At 34.1% G+C, this 15,246-nt stretch overlaps 1 long non-coding RNA gene across 1 annotated transcript in view; it reads left to right on the plus strand.

Moving 5' to 3' along the window:
* Positions 1 to 1,781: 1,781 nt before the first annotated feature.
* The window catches only part of LOC127710364 (uncharacterized), a 269,295-nt gene continuing 255,830 nt past the window's right edge, over positions 1,782 to 15,246 (plus strand). Inside the window, exon 1 of the long non-coding RNA XR_007986155.1 lies at positions 1,782 to 1,949. This is a non-coding gene — a long non-coding RNA (uncharacterized LOC127710364). The remainder of the gene's footprint in view (positions 1,950 to 15,246) is intronic.

A 15,246-nucleotide genomic window follows, 5' to 3' on the forward strand; every position in this document is an offset into this window, starting at 1 on the left:
TATACTGTTGAGATAGTGTCAAGACATATTTAAGACTGTCAAGAATGTGTCGAGACATATTCAGACATTATTTAGAATGTCAAGAATATGTCGAGACATACTCAGACATTATTAAGAATGTCAAGAATATGTCAAGACAGATCGAGACAAATTTAAGACAGTCAAGAATTGGTCGAGACTAATCCAGACTCTTATCAGATGATACAGGAAGTGTCGAGAAATTTTAAGACAATGTTCATACTGTCAAGACACTTGTCAAGAAAAATCAAGAACCTTATTAGACAAATTCATACTATGTCAAGAATTTTTAAAAATTATTCAGACAAATTAAGAATGTCGAGTAAAAATTCATGCAAATTCAGACAAAAACTGGTCTTTTCAGACTTTTTGACTTTTGTAGTGAAGTGGAGCGAGCGGTATAATTTTTTTTTTAAATTGTGCGATTTAGAATATTTGTACATGTTAAAACTGGGTTACTTCAAAGAAAAAGGAGGATAAACATGCTCTTATGCATATAAGTTGATGTATTTGTGCCTGTAGTACAGTCTGTACCATACCCAACTTTTTGGTTCGCTTTGGTTTAGTATAATTTTGATTATTTTCGTCAAATAAGCTTTGACTGCGTGAATTTTCATTTAAATTCATACATGTGTATATATTAAGGAAGCATATCAGATGCAGTTTAGCAAGAGGAATTATGTTAGTTAGGTAAATGAAATGTGTTGAATACAATTCAAATATGTGTATGTATTCCAAAAAAATGCCCTTGAAAAATATTAAATATCTTTTGGTATAGTTTATTGGCTGCTTGACATCCAGTTGGAACTATTTATCCATAATAGGATCAACATAATGAGTGAGGTGAATATTTCAACAACATCCTGAGTAAGATAATTATATTGCTATGCATGTTGATCTCAATGTATTAAAACATTTAATCCCGCTGCAAATGTTTGCACCTGTCCTAAGTCAGGAATCTGATGTACAGTAGTGTCTGTTTATGTAGTTCATACGTGTTTCTCGTTTCTCGTTTTTATATAGATTAGACAGCTGGTTTTCCCGTTTGCATGGTTTTACACTAGTAATTTTTGGGGCCCTTTATAGCTTGCTGTTCGGTGTGAGCCAAGGCTCCGTGTTGAAGGCCGTACCTTGACCTATAATGGTTTACTTTTATAAATTGTTACTTGGATGGAGAGTTGTCTCATTGGCACTCATACCACATCTTCCTATATCTATTCCCTTAAAATACATTTAACCACATTCACATGCATTATTCTGACTTAGAAAAATACTTTTTCCTTTTGCCCCTGAAACCCGTAATGTATTTCAAACTGGAAGTGGTTGCACCAATAACACATCCCTAATTATTATTAGCATGCTAATCCCAATACCACCACTTTGGTCTCGAATGTTGGAACTCTTAAATTTTTCCTTACAAAAGAGTTTGATTGCATGTCAATAGACTAACAAGGGGATATGGGGTTTTCATTAAAATAAGATAAATCTGTCATTTTTCAAAAATTCATGTGAATTTAATATTAATTTCATCCAAGACAAATAGCTCTAGATATCTATGCCTGTTGTAGTCCGAGATTACTCTGATGTCCAACGGCTGTTTTGCCAGACAAGCTGGGGCCGTGGGACAACAGCCCCCCATCTTGTCTGGCAAACAGATGTTGGACGTCGGAGTAATCTCGGACTATGTTTGTTGAAACAATGATCGGGGATGACAATGGTTCTAACAAGAACTGATGTGATCATGGTCATCTAAACGAACGATTTTTATACGACCGCAAAAATTAAAAATTTTTTGGTCGTATATTGGTATGACGTTGGCGTCGTCGTCGTCGTCGTCGTCTGGCGTCGTCCGGCGTCGTCCGAAGACACATTGGTTTTCGCACTCTAACTTTAGTTTAAGTGAATGGATCTCCATGAAATTTTACCATAAGGTTCAATACCACGAAAGGAAGGTTGGGATTGATTTTGGGGGTTATGGTACCAACAGTTAAGGAATTAGGGGCCAAAAAGGGGCCAAAAATAAGCATTTTTGTAACTTCCAGACAATAACTTGTGTGTAAGTGTATGGATCTCTCTGACATTGTACCACAAGATTCCATATCACAAAGGGAAGGCTGTAATTGATTTTGGGGGTAATTGCCTCCAAATTTTAGGAATTAGGGGCCAAAAAAGGTGCAAAAAACAAGCATTTTTCTAGTTTCATGACAATAACTTGTGTGTAAGTGTTTAGATATTTCTGAAATTGTACTACAAGGTTCCATATCACAAAGGGAAAGCTGGAATTGAGTTTGGGGGTAATTGCCCCAAACGTTTAGGAATTGGGGGCCAAAAAGGGGCCAAAAATAAGCATTTTTCTAGTTTCCAGACAATAACTTGTGTTTAAGTGTATAGATCTCTCTGAAATTGTACTGCAAGGTACCATACCACAAAGGGAAGGCTGGAATTGAGTTTGGGGGTGATGAATCATAGGGGGGTTCATAAAATTTGGGGGGGGGGATTTTTTTTTTCTTTTTTTCCTTTTTTTTTTCTTTTAAAATTTTCCATTTTAAGTTGGTTATTTCTGATTAATATTTAAAAGCAAATAATAATGATATGGTAGGAGATACACACCAAACAGGATGTGTAAATTATTATATAATAAGTATTGTGCAATAGCAAGAAATCTTCAATTGCACAGTATTGCGCAATAGCAAGAAATCTTCAATTGCACAGTATTGCGCAATAGCAAGAAATATCCAATAGCACAATATTGCGCAATAGCAAGAAATTGTCAATTGCACAGTATTGTGCAAAAGAAGATACTTCGTATAAATAGCTTATTTCTTGATCAATTTCAATGGGGTTTTATTCTTGAATTCTTGGGGTTCTTTAATATGCTGAATCTAATCGTGTATTAAGTTTTTGGATTTTGGGCCCCGTTTTTAAATTGGTCCACATTGAGGTCCAAAGGGTCCAAAATTTAACTTTGTTTGATTTCATCAAAAATTGAATTATTGGGGTTCTTTGATATGCCGAATCTAACCGTGTATTTAGATTCTTAATTTTTGGTTCCGTTTTCAAATTGGTCTACATTAAGGTCCAAAGGGTCCAAAATTAAACTTAGTTTGATTTTAACAAAAATTGAATTTTTAGTGTTCTTTGATATGCTGAATCTAAACATGTATTTAGATTTTTGATTATGGGCCCAGTTTTCAAGTTGGTCCAAATCGGGGTCCAAAATTAAACTTTGTTTGATTTCAACAAAAATTGAATATATGGGATTCTTTGATATGCTGAATCTAACCATGTATTTAGATTTTTGATTTTTGGGCCCCGTTATCAACTTTGTCCACATTGAGGTCAAAAGGGTCCAAAATTAAACTTTGTTTGATTTCATCAAAAATTGAATTCTTGGGGTTCTTTGATATGCTGAATCTAACCATGTATTTAGATTTTGGATATTGGACCATAATAGGTGAATGTCCAATTTAAAATTTTTAAGTTCTTAGACCACATTCATTCTGTGTCAGAAACCTATGCTGTGTCAAATATTTAATCACAATCCAAATTCAGAGCTGTATCAAGCTTGAATGTTGTGTCCATACTTGCCCCAACTGTTCAGGGTTCGACCTCTGCGGTCGTATCAAGCTGCGCCCTGCGGAGCATTTTATTTATTTTTGTCTCCTAGAACAGGTAAGACGAAATGCATTTCAAATAACTGTGTGTTTAATAACTACGTGTCCTCGGCAATGATCTGACACAACTTCATGTTGGCATCCCGATTTTTGACCTTTTATTTACAAATCGATTTATCACACGAGCGTTTGAATCGCTCGGAGCAATATATGCACGAGAAAAACGTCTAAGAGAAAAAAAAATGTCAAGGATAAACTAATTTTGGAGCGGCATGCGGCCCAAAAATTGGCGGAAGCGGTAATTATTTTTTTTTCTTGAAAAGTCAATTTCTCCAAAACAGGAGCGGGAAAATCCAAAGAACTATTAATCAAATTGGTGTGGCCTTAAATGATATGGTTTGAATAGGTAAATTAAAATTTTTTAAGTTCTTGGACCACATTCATTCTGAGTAGAGAACCACTGAATGGATTAAACCAAACATTGCATGAATGTTCCTTATGAGATGCTGACCAAATGTTGTTACTTTGAAGCCGATCCATCGTCCAAGATGGCCGCCAGCGGGGGACTTGTTTAACATAGGACCCTATGGACAATACATACAAATGTCTTCTTTTAGAGAACCACTGAATGGAATGAAACCAAACATGGCATGAATGTTCATTATGAGGTGCTGACCAAGTTTTGTTACTTTGAAGCCAATCCATTATCCAAGATGGTCGCCAGAGTTTAACAAAGGACCCTACGGACAATACATACAGATGTCTTCTTTTAGAGAACCACTGAATGGAATGAAACCAAACATGGCATGAATGTTCCTTATGAGGTGCTGACCAAGTGTTGTAACTTTGTAGCCGATCCATCATCCAAGATGGCCGCCAGAGAGGGACTTAGTTTAACATAGGACCTTATGGGAAATACATACAAATGTCTTCTTTTAGGGAACCACTTAATGGAATGAAATAAAATAAAGCATGAATGTTTCTTATGAGGTGCTGACCAAGTGTTGTAACTTTGTAGCCGATCCATTATCCAAGATGGCTGCCAGCAGGGGACTTCATTTAACATAGGACCCTATGGTCAATACATACAAATGTCTTCTTTTAGAGAACCACAGAATGGAATGAAACCAAATATGGCATGAATGTTTCTTATGAGGTGCTGACCAAGTGTTGCTACTTTGTTGCCGATCCATAATCCAAGATGGCCGCCAGGGGGGGGGGGCTTAGTTTAACATAGGACCCTATGGACAATACATACAAATGTCTTCTTTTAGAGAACCACTGAATGGAATGAAATAATACATGACAAGAATGTTCCTTATGAGGTGCTTACCAAATGTTGTAACTTTGTAGGCGATCCATAATCCAAGATGGCCACCAGCGGGGACTTACATGTTGTTTAACATAGGACCCTATGGACAATACATACAAATGTCTTCTTTTAGAGAACCACTGAATGGAATGAAACCAAACATGGCATGAATGTTCCTTATGAGGTGCTGACCAAGTGTTGTTACTTTGAAGCCAATCCATCATCCAAGATGGTCGCCAGTGGGGGACTTAGTTTAACACAGGACCCTATGGGAAATACATACAAGTGTCTTCTTTTAGAGAACCACTAAATGGAATGAAATAAAACATGACATGAATGTTCCTAATGAGGTGCTGGCCAAGTGTTATTACTTTGTAGCCAATCAAATTCAACCAAGATGGCTGCCAACGATAGAATAAGTTTAACAAAGGACCCTACGGGAAATATATACAAATGGCTTCTTCTAGAAAACCGCTTAATGGATTGAAATGAAACATGGTACGAATGTTTCTTTTGAGGTGCTGACCAAGTGTTGTTACTTTGTAGCTGATTTGTCATCCAAGATAGCTGCCAGCAGGGGGAGTAAGTTTAACATAAGACCCTATGGAAAATACATACAAATGCTTCTTCTAGAGGAGCACTGAATGGAATGAAACTAAACATGGCATAAATGTTCCTTATGAGGTGCTGATGAACATGTGAAGAACTTAATACATTTATCTTTATAGATTGAGATCTACTGTAAACTGCAAAAATATCAAGAAAAGAAGATCCACACATAAGTCAACATGAGCAATATTGTCTATTGACATCTTGTTGAAGATATTGTCCTTAAAAAGTCATTTCTACAGTTTCAATGAATTTATTGGTAATTTCTGTAAACTTTACAAAAGTCTTCTGCTTTTGATTTAATTACGGGGCCAAAATTAAACAAAATTTGGTCTCAATCATTATTAGGGTATCTGTTATGTTTTAATCTATTTTTACGTGATTTCCAAAACCAAAGTAGAATCAGGTGAGAGACACGGGCTCTTGAGAGCCTCTAGTTTATTTTTTTTATCCTTTAACAATGAAGTTGAGCCTGATATATTTCAATCACAGAAAAATCAAAGTGTCAGTGAGTTGTCCTAACCTCTGCAGATTAGAATAGACATGTGGAATCTCTTTGTGCATCTTTAACCTCTAGACTTTTGTCTCCTCAAATTCAATTACCTCTACCATGTCTAATGTATGTGACTTTTTTTTTACATTACACTATATTGCTACATGTACATGTATATAATACAGTATTAAAGAAAATTTATACTTTCGTTCTGGAGGAAAATGACAGCTTAAGTAATATTGATAGACGAATGCCAAGTGATGACTTGAGACCTACATGACATGTAAGCACATAGGAGACGATGAATGCCAAGTGACGCCCCTAACACATTGTATGTGATCCTGGATACTACTGTGCTTTATGATTACCTCAAGACCTGTAACTTAAATTTGGAGATCCTCTTATATAATAGTTTCTTCAAGTGTTGCTCTTTAACCCTGGAACAGCTGGTGCCAAATTATACTCAACATAAACATGTACATGTATATACAACATGGGACCAAACGCTACAGTCTCTCAACTTGTCTTTAAGATGAAGAACCACAATTACTGACCATATAAAAACCAGAACCAGACAAATGACTAAACCTGACGCAAGTACTTCGACAAATTGATAAGGCTGTTGATAACAAAGGCTTGATAAAGTTTCACTTTTATTATATAATATAAGTTTGCCCTTTGGGAGTCAGTATCTCAGCTGGGAAAATTTTGCTCCAGGCCCTGTCGACGACTCTTGGTATAGTGGGTAGCCAAGCCCCGTGGACATGGACACTCCGCCAATCAACTGGAACGCAGAGGGTTCCAAAAGGGGATGAAGCGATGCTTCATCTCCTAGCAGGGTGCTACGAAAAGGGGTTGAATTGACGGTGGAGAGATGAAAAGTAGTTAATTACTTGGGGATAAGAAGAGAAATTAACCAGTGGTGAATTTCGTAATGGTCATTTATTTATAAAACACCACTGGGTTGCTGAGAACTGTTCCCACATTCAGTGCAATATTGAAAGTGGTAGTTTGGGGTGGATGGTGGGTGAAATTGAAAACTTATTCCTATAGAGTAATCGTCCTTTGTATTCAACAGCAAAATCAAAAGTGAGAAGCTGGCAGCCTGCAATTGTAATCTGAGAACCTAATCCCTGATATCAGACAGACCAAATTAGGCATGACCTTTGACCTTATAATGGAATCGACTGCCCCATCTCATGGAAGAAACCATCCCGTCTGAATAAACAACACTTATACTCTGCATAAGTTACAACAAAAAAATTATCAGAGAATGTCAATTCACTAGTTTTATGTATCCATGACTAAACACATATTAGCTGATTTGAAGAAAATTCCAATTTTTTTTTCTTCAGATAAACATCAACAGTGTCTTGCACAGTTACTTGAAACAGAGGTCAAAATCAAAGAAGAAAAGATCAAGTGCCTTCTGGCCATGCACTACTTCAAACCATTGGCTCTGAATGGTGAATATGTTGTCGATAGTTGCCATGGATATAAAAAATGTGAATTGTGTAATGAGCCAGTCAATGCTGATCAAAAACTGACCTCCTTAGGTAAGTGTAGAAAATTTGTCTACATGTAGTATGTGTATTGTATAATTCCAAATGTCAAAGGGAGCTTTTTGCTGATTACCCTACTGAAAATGAGTACGGGATTCCACTGGATTTCCAGTGAAATTACACTGGTATTCAGTGGAAAAAAATATTCCGATGGAATCCCATTAGAATTTCATCCAAAACATCTGGAATATTTTTCACACTGTAATTCCAATGGAAAATCAGTGAAATTTCCAATGAAACTTCCAAAGATTTTCCAATTAATTTCCAGTGGAATATTATTGTTTATATTTCAGTGGAGTTTTGATTTAATGCAAATATTCCAGTGGAATTTTGGACTTAGAAATTTAAAGGAATATATACTTCTAATTTAAATTTTTCAAATAATTAAGAGCATGATTATTATATAAAGGATTTAAGTTGTAACATATAATTTGCTGGCCTGATAAGAAATTAGATATTATAATCATGATAATATATGGGATGTAATGAATATTTCATAAACCTACATATATACATGTATATGAAACATTTGTTCAAAAAATGTTACATGGTTAAATGTAATATGAAATCACTTGCCTAGTAACAAATGAAAATAATCATTTGGTCTGAAAGACCCCCCCCCCCCCCCCCCATATAAAATAAGTAAAATTGTAGCTCCTCAGATGTAGGGTGAATATAATGCATCACCATATAGCCTATGAGTATGACACATTGAAAGGATACATTTTAACTATTAAGAAATAAAATTAAATGTGCAATAATCAGATAATATAAATAAAGAAATGAATATTTTATATCAAATTGGGTTGAGAATAAGATTCTGTTTGATTTTACGAACAAAAACAATTAAGATTCTTTTTGAAAAATGTGCATGGCTCTTAAAAGGGCCGTTTTAAACAGATCTGTAGCAGAAATTATCTTCAGACTGTACGAATTGTTAGGATAACTCCGTTTTTTTCTTCAAGTGACCGTACTGGCAACTGCCCTGCACTACAGTCTACATGTATACAATAATATAATTATTTCTCCTTTGACTTCATCATGTTCATTAACTGTTACTGGTCTACTGTTCTTTTGAGAAAAGTAAAGTGAACGGCTTTCATTTTCCACATTGTTCTATAAACTGTTTCGGTATCTTAACTTTGTCGGTGTGATGAATTTTTCATCATTTTCATGTCCTGAACTCGGCACTGGAACTCGGGTCATATAAGTTAATCTATAGAAACATTTCACATATAATCCGCTCCAATCAATTGTTCGCTATATGTCAGTGTTTTGGCATAATTTGAGCAGAAAATTCGTGAAACTGTAGTCTTTAATGTTGTTTTTCAACACACATGTTTACATTCATGGAAGCTGCCATTTTTTTCTACCAGACTATATATATAACCGCTGATTTGATTGGATAACTCTATTTCCGGGATTTCCGATCGGCCAATCAGATAGTCGTTATCATTAATACACGGAATGTGTTCAAATTTGAAACTAAAAATATTGTACGAGTATGTATCCTGTCCAGCATTGTCCAGCTGTGGTTACATTAATCATGTTAATAATAATTAATACTCAACAACCTTCGATAAATAAAGAAATAGACATTAAAGGCAGAACATTTAGGTATGACATTAGCTGTTGAACCAAGAATTTACGATGAGACGATGTGCTGATGTAGGGCAGACGTACAGCAGATACAGGTAATTTTTAAGAGATTTTACATTTGATTTTTACATCATGAATATTTTTAATTAAAATTTAAAAAAAAGATATACACCCCCTTTAGTTTCATTCATGGGCTCTGTTAGTTCACACTTTGAGAATGACCATTTGGTGTTCTGAAAAGGGGGAGGTGGGAATGTAATAATAATTTTATTATTCAATATTGATTTACATTGTGTGCCTTCACAATCAAGGAAAGATGTTTACAGTTTACTACACAATGTCAGGCACATTCAACTTAATTTTGTCATGTTCTGATTTGGATGGACATGCAACACAAAAAATCCCTAAAGGTTATAATATTGTGTTTTAGAGTCTTTATACTTAACTGAAAGAAGCTTCTTAATTATATATGTACATTGTATGATAAATATCAGTAATATATGATGCATACAGGTCGTGACCAGAATTAAAAATTATTAATAAAATGTTTTTACATTTTTTTTTAGGTTGTCCATATATTAAAAGGGATTGATCATGGTGAAGGTACAAAGCTGCAAAAATGATGACTGTGCATCGATCAATATCCACTCAATAATATGAAAACACGATGAAAACAAACGAACCAGCAGCAGAAAAGAAATTTGAGTATAAGATTATTGAAAGGTACTTATTGAATTATTTTTTCATCCTTCCCACACTTGAAATAAAAATACATTAATCATGTTAATCATTCACATCTATAAGCTGTAAACACATCTCAAAAACATTGATCTGATCATCATGCACAATGGTTAATCATGGCTATTATGTGAACAAAATGAGGTGTCTGGTATGCTTCAACCAGATAGTAAACCAACAACAAACACAACACAAAGGGAAAGATAATATGAGGCTAAATAAAAATATATGCATGGTTCCAATTACCTAACCAACCTTTTTTTTTAGTCTTAACAATAGCCTACCCTAAAGATTTTTTTGTCATTTTTCAGTAAGTACTGTTTAAGTCAGAATGTTGCTCCCATAGACATGATAGACTCAATGTAAAAAGAAACCATAAAATAAAAAAATTCTTACCTACCCTAATTTTTTTTTAAATGTAACTGGAACCACACATACTATTTTATTTGGCTTTGAGAGACACCTGATCCATGAACAATAAAAGTCTATTTTGATAAAAAGAGATGTGTGTTATAAGTCTGAGAGACAGCAACCCAACAACTATAGCCAAAGATATCTAGAGAACACATAGTCTTCAACAATAGACATACATGTGTCAGTCTTCAACAATAGACATACATGTGTCTAAATTGCTCTAAGTGTATAAATGTTGTGAATAAATTACACACAAACACAAATAAAATATGCCAGTAACATATATTTTTGAATAATTGCAGACTGGAGCATGGTATTGTAATGTTATTTTAATTCAAAATTCTATGCATGTTATGATGTATGATTTTTTTTCTTTCACATTAATCAATGAAGACTTAATGGAACAGGATTGGAATGCAGAAACTTTGGACTTAATTCATGAATAATATCAATGGATGATGAAGAAAACTGACCAAACTGACAAAGTATTTCGTATGCATGTAAACTGGACATTTTTGTTTGTTTAATGCACAATAAACAAATTTGTAAAATTGAAAATTAAAACCATTTGTGAAAGATTTCAAGAGGACCAAAAGTTACCATGGATTTATGAATGATTTAACCAGAAAAATGATTTACATGTACAATTAAGTAAATACATCTTTGACTAAAAAATGATAATTTGTCAACGTTAATATTTTAAAGAGGTTGATCTTTTCGTTTAAAAGGTCTTAAATGTGGATGATGTATAAACTGTTGTAATTTCTTTAATTGTTGACTTGCATTAAAATGGTTATTGTCTTATTTCAAGTTTTCTTATTAATTCATTCAAAAATAAGCAGTGCATGCAAAATGATATCTAACATTTCAGTGGAATTGTCAATTTCCATTGAAATATCACTGGTTTTCTTTGGTTGATTGTTACAATTTCCAATGGAATTACCACTGGTATCCCAGTTGAAATCAATAAATGTCCAGTGGGAAAACAATGGTATTCCAACAAAGTTTTCACTGGTATTCCAATGGAATTTCCACTGTATCCCACTCGAGTATTCACCGGAATCCCACTGGATATTCCACTGGATATTCCACTGATATCCCAATGGAAAACAATGAATGTCCAATGAAAATCCCGACCAAATTTCCCAGTGGTAATACAGTGGTATTCCAATGGAACTCTGATGGAACTCCACTGGTATTTTCAGTGAAATCCCACTTTACATTTTCAGTAGGGTAGTTTGTAGAAAGAAATAGTTTCCTTCTGATGGGGACAAAAATAGTAAATGTCAAGATATTTTGGGTTGTAAGATTTTTTTGGGTGAAATTATAGTTTGTTGTGATAAATCATAAATCCCACAGTTTTCAAGCAGGAATGTTTTTTTTTTTTATTGTTTGCGGTGATATTACATGTATTATGGCAGTCAGGGGTACTACTTGTACCATTTATTTTAATTCACTTAAAGAAGTAAATAATAATATACTTATATAAGTAAATTTGTTATATTCATATTTTCTTATAAGGTTTGAAAAATCTCCCCTTAATTTTCTCAAAAAATTTCCTTGTATAAATAATTTATTTTTCTATGGTTAGCTCATAATTTTTTATTAGAGTTCAATGTTTCATCTCATTAATTCAACAGAGAAACTAATTGCACTCAGCACATACTTACAACTTCTCGTCCAATCAGATTTCTTGAATTTGCCTTCTTATTTTCTTAGTACATACTTTTTCCGTGTACTAAGTAACTATGCATGAATGACCACAAGGGTAAGATTTCATTGTATCTTAATCAAGGTATTAAAACAAAAATTGCCCCTGGCCATTTTGAAGTAAAATACTGTGTTCCAAATTAAATAAAATAGTTTTTTATTAGTTTTCCCATTGATTTTTAAATACCCTAGCCTGCTATTAAAATCTTTAGATCCAAAAAATGTTTTTGACAATTGCAAGTTTCTTTCATTTAAATAAAGAGTAACAATTATGGTTCTTTATATTGGTATAAGAAGATGTGGTATTTTATACCTTGATTAACATGATTAAAGTACAATGCTATCTTAAAATTGTGATAATTTATCATCCATGCAATTACTTTGTACACAAAATAAAGTGTGTACTATGAAACCTTGAGAAGAATTAAGGTAACTTGGTGATGGTTTTTAGCTCACCTGGCCCAAAGGGCCAAGTGAGCTTTTCTCATCAGTTGGCGTCCGTCGTCGTCCATCGTCCGTTAACTTTTACAAAAATCTTCTCCTCTGAAACTACTTGGCCAAATTTAACCAAACTTGGCCACAATCATCATTGGGGTATCTGGTTTAAAAAGGTGTCTGGTGACCTGGCCAACCAACCAAGATGGCCGCCATGGCTAAAAATAGAACATAGGGGAAAAATGTAGATTTTGGCTTATATCTCTGAAACCAAAGCATTTAGATCAAATCTGACATGGGGGCAAAATTGTTTATCAGGTCAAGATCTATCTGCCCTGAAATTTTCAGATGAATCGGACAATCCGTTGTTGGGTTGCTGCCCCTGAATTGGTAATTTTAAGGAAATTTTGCCGTTTTTTGGTTATTATCTTGAATATTATTATAGATAGAGATAAACTGTAAACAGCAATAATGTTCAGCAAAGTAAGATCTACAAATAAGTCAACATGACCAAAATGGTCAGTTGACCCCTTAAGGAGTTATTGCCCTTTATAGTCAATTTTTAACCATTTTTCGTAAATTTTTGTAATCTTTTACAAAAATCTTCTCCTCTGAAACTACTAAGACAAATTTAACCAAACTTGTCCACAATCATGATTAGGGTATCTAGTTTAAAAAATGTGTTCGATGACCCTGCCCACGAACCAAGATGGCTGACATGGCTAAAAAATAGTACATAGGGTAAAATGCAGTTTTTATACGACCGCAAAAAGCGGTCGTATATTGGTATGACGTCGTCGTCCGAAGACACATTGGTTTTCGCACTTTAACTTTAGTTTAAGTGAATGGATCTCTTTGAAATTCTACCATAAGGTTCAATACCACAAAAGGAAGGTGGGGATTTTGGGGGTTATGGTACCAACAGTTAAGGAATTAGGGGCCAAAAAGGGGCCAAAAATAAGCATTTTCTAGTTTCCAGACAATAACTATGGAACGGTGTATGGATCTCTGAAATTATACTACAAGTTTCCATACCACAAAGAGATTGTTAGGATTTGCTTTGGGGGGTTATGGCTCAAACCGTGTAGGAATTAGGGGCAAAAAAGGGGGAAAAACAAGGTTGTCCTGGTTAATGGACAAATACTTTAGTACAAAACATAATTTAAAGCAGTGTAAGGGAGATAAATCAAATACATCATTGAAATTATCTCCCTTACACTATTTTAAAATTATGTATAAAGTAATGGTTAATGAACAATTAAGATAATTTAAAACAGTGTAAGGGAGGTAATCCAAATACAACGTTTTGGTTACTTCCCTTACACTGCTTTTAAATTATGTTTAAAGAAATGCATATTTATAAAGGAAGACCAGTAAAAATATCTGCAAATGTTGCATCTTTTTTTTTTACAAATAATCCATATGAAAGATTTGACACTATATTTTAAATACACCAGTTTCACATTTAACTGCGCATGTCTAATCTAATTAGCCAAACTATGAAATCACGCGATAATTACCGAGAGTTCATCAACTGGGGGCGTACGGTTGATGAGCAGTGACCATGCAGATTTGGAAAAAATATTCATCTGATTAAGTGTTTGTGTTTACAGTCCAAGCAACATGAGCATCATTTGAATCAAAGTATAAAAAATTATATCGACGAGACAACTTTATTAACAATGACACATTAAAAGATTTAAAACGGACTACTGCTGTGTTGTTGGTTGCAGTAATATACAATCTGATATGCCGCCCGGCTTTAATTGTACATTTAATTGTCACGAATTCACGCTGAGGTTAATCACTTAACGGAAAGAATAAATTAGATAAATAAGCGGGGCTCACTTCATATACATAGTATTAGGTCATAAATTAATTAAAACCTTAGCCATGTGGAATCCTCGTTTTACCTTGTACAATCTCACCAGGTGACAATTGATAAAAATGTACCCTTTTCTATAGATATATAGATAGATAGTTTATTAACGTCTCACCACTAATATACACATACAATATTTACATATATCATAAAAACATAAATAGATAGTAATGCCATTCTTAAAAGAAAATATGAGAGACCAAAGGTAAAATTTCATCAAACAATAAAGGACTTTATAAAACTATGTACTTATCATGCTTATTAAAATTTCTAAAACAAATTACGAAAACTAGTCTTACAATTATCGATATAAAAAACGTCTCCTTCTGTCTGAAATAGATTTGCAGGTTTTGGCACATTTGTAAATAACATTAACGTTTTGGCATCCCAGCACAAAAGACATACAGTTACTGCAAAAGGGCGACCATTTGATTAGTTTATTCAACTTTTGTACACAATTTATTTCCTTCATTTTGTGTTGCAGATTATTCTTTTCCTTCCTGCCTTGGTCATAATTATTAGTAATTAACTCCTACTAGAATATTAGTTTTCTAAAATCATCCCGACCCCCTCAAAATCAAATGGTCATCCCCCTAATACAGATGTTTAAAATGTTAACCCTGGTACCTAATCTACACTGAGATATCATGGCCAGTACGGTTAATGCCACTGGGAATATTTTAATAATTTAGTGGAGGGTCATTCAGCAGTTTGATCTTATTTTATGTCAAAGCGTGTTAAATACAGGATATTCAATTACTTTTAATGGCATGAAAACTGATAAAGTTGAAAATATGTAGAACATTACTCTGGCCGCTCGCACTGACCTCTGCATAAACGAGGTCGATCGTGAACATAGC

This window comes from Mytilus californianus, unplaced genomic scaffold (genome assembly GCF_021869535.1).
Source record: "Mytilus californianus isolate M0D057914Y unplaced genomic scaffold, xbMytCali1.0.p SCAF_74, whole genome shotgun sequence".
NCBI lineage: Eukaryota > Metazoa > Mollusca > Bivalvia > Mytilida > Mytilidae > Mytilus > Mytilus californianus.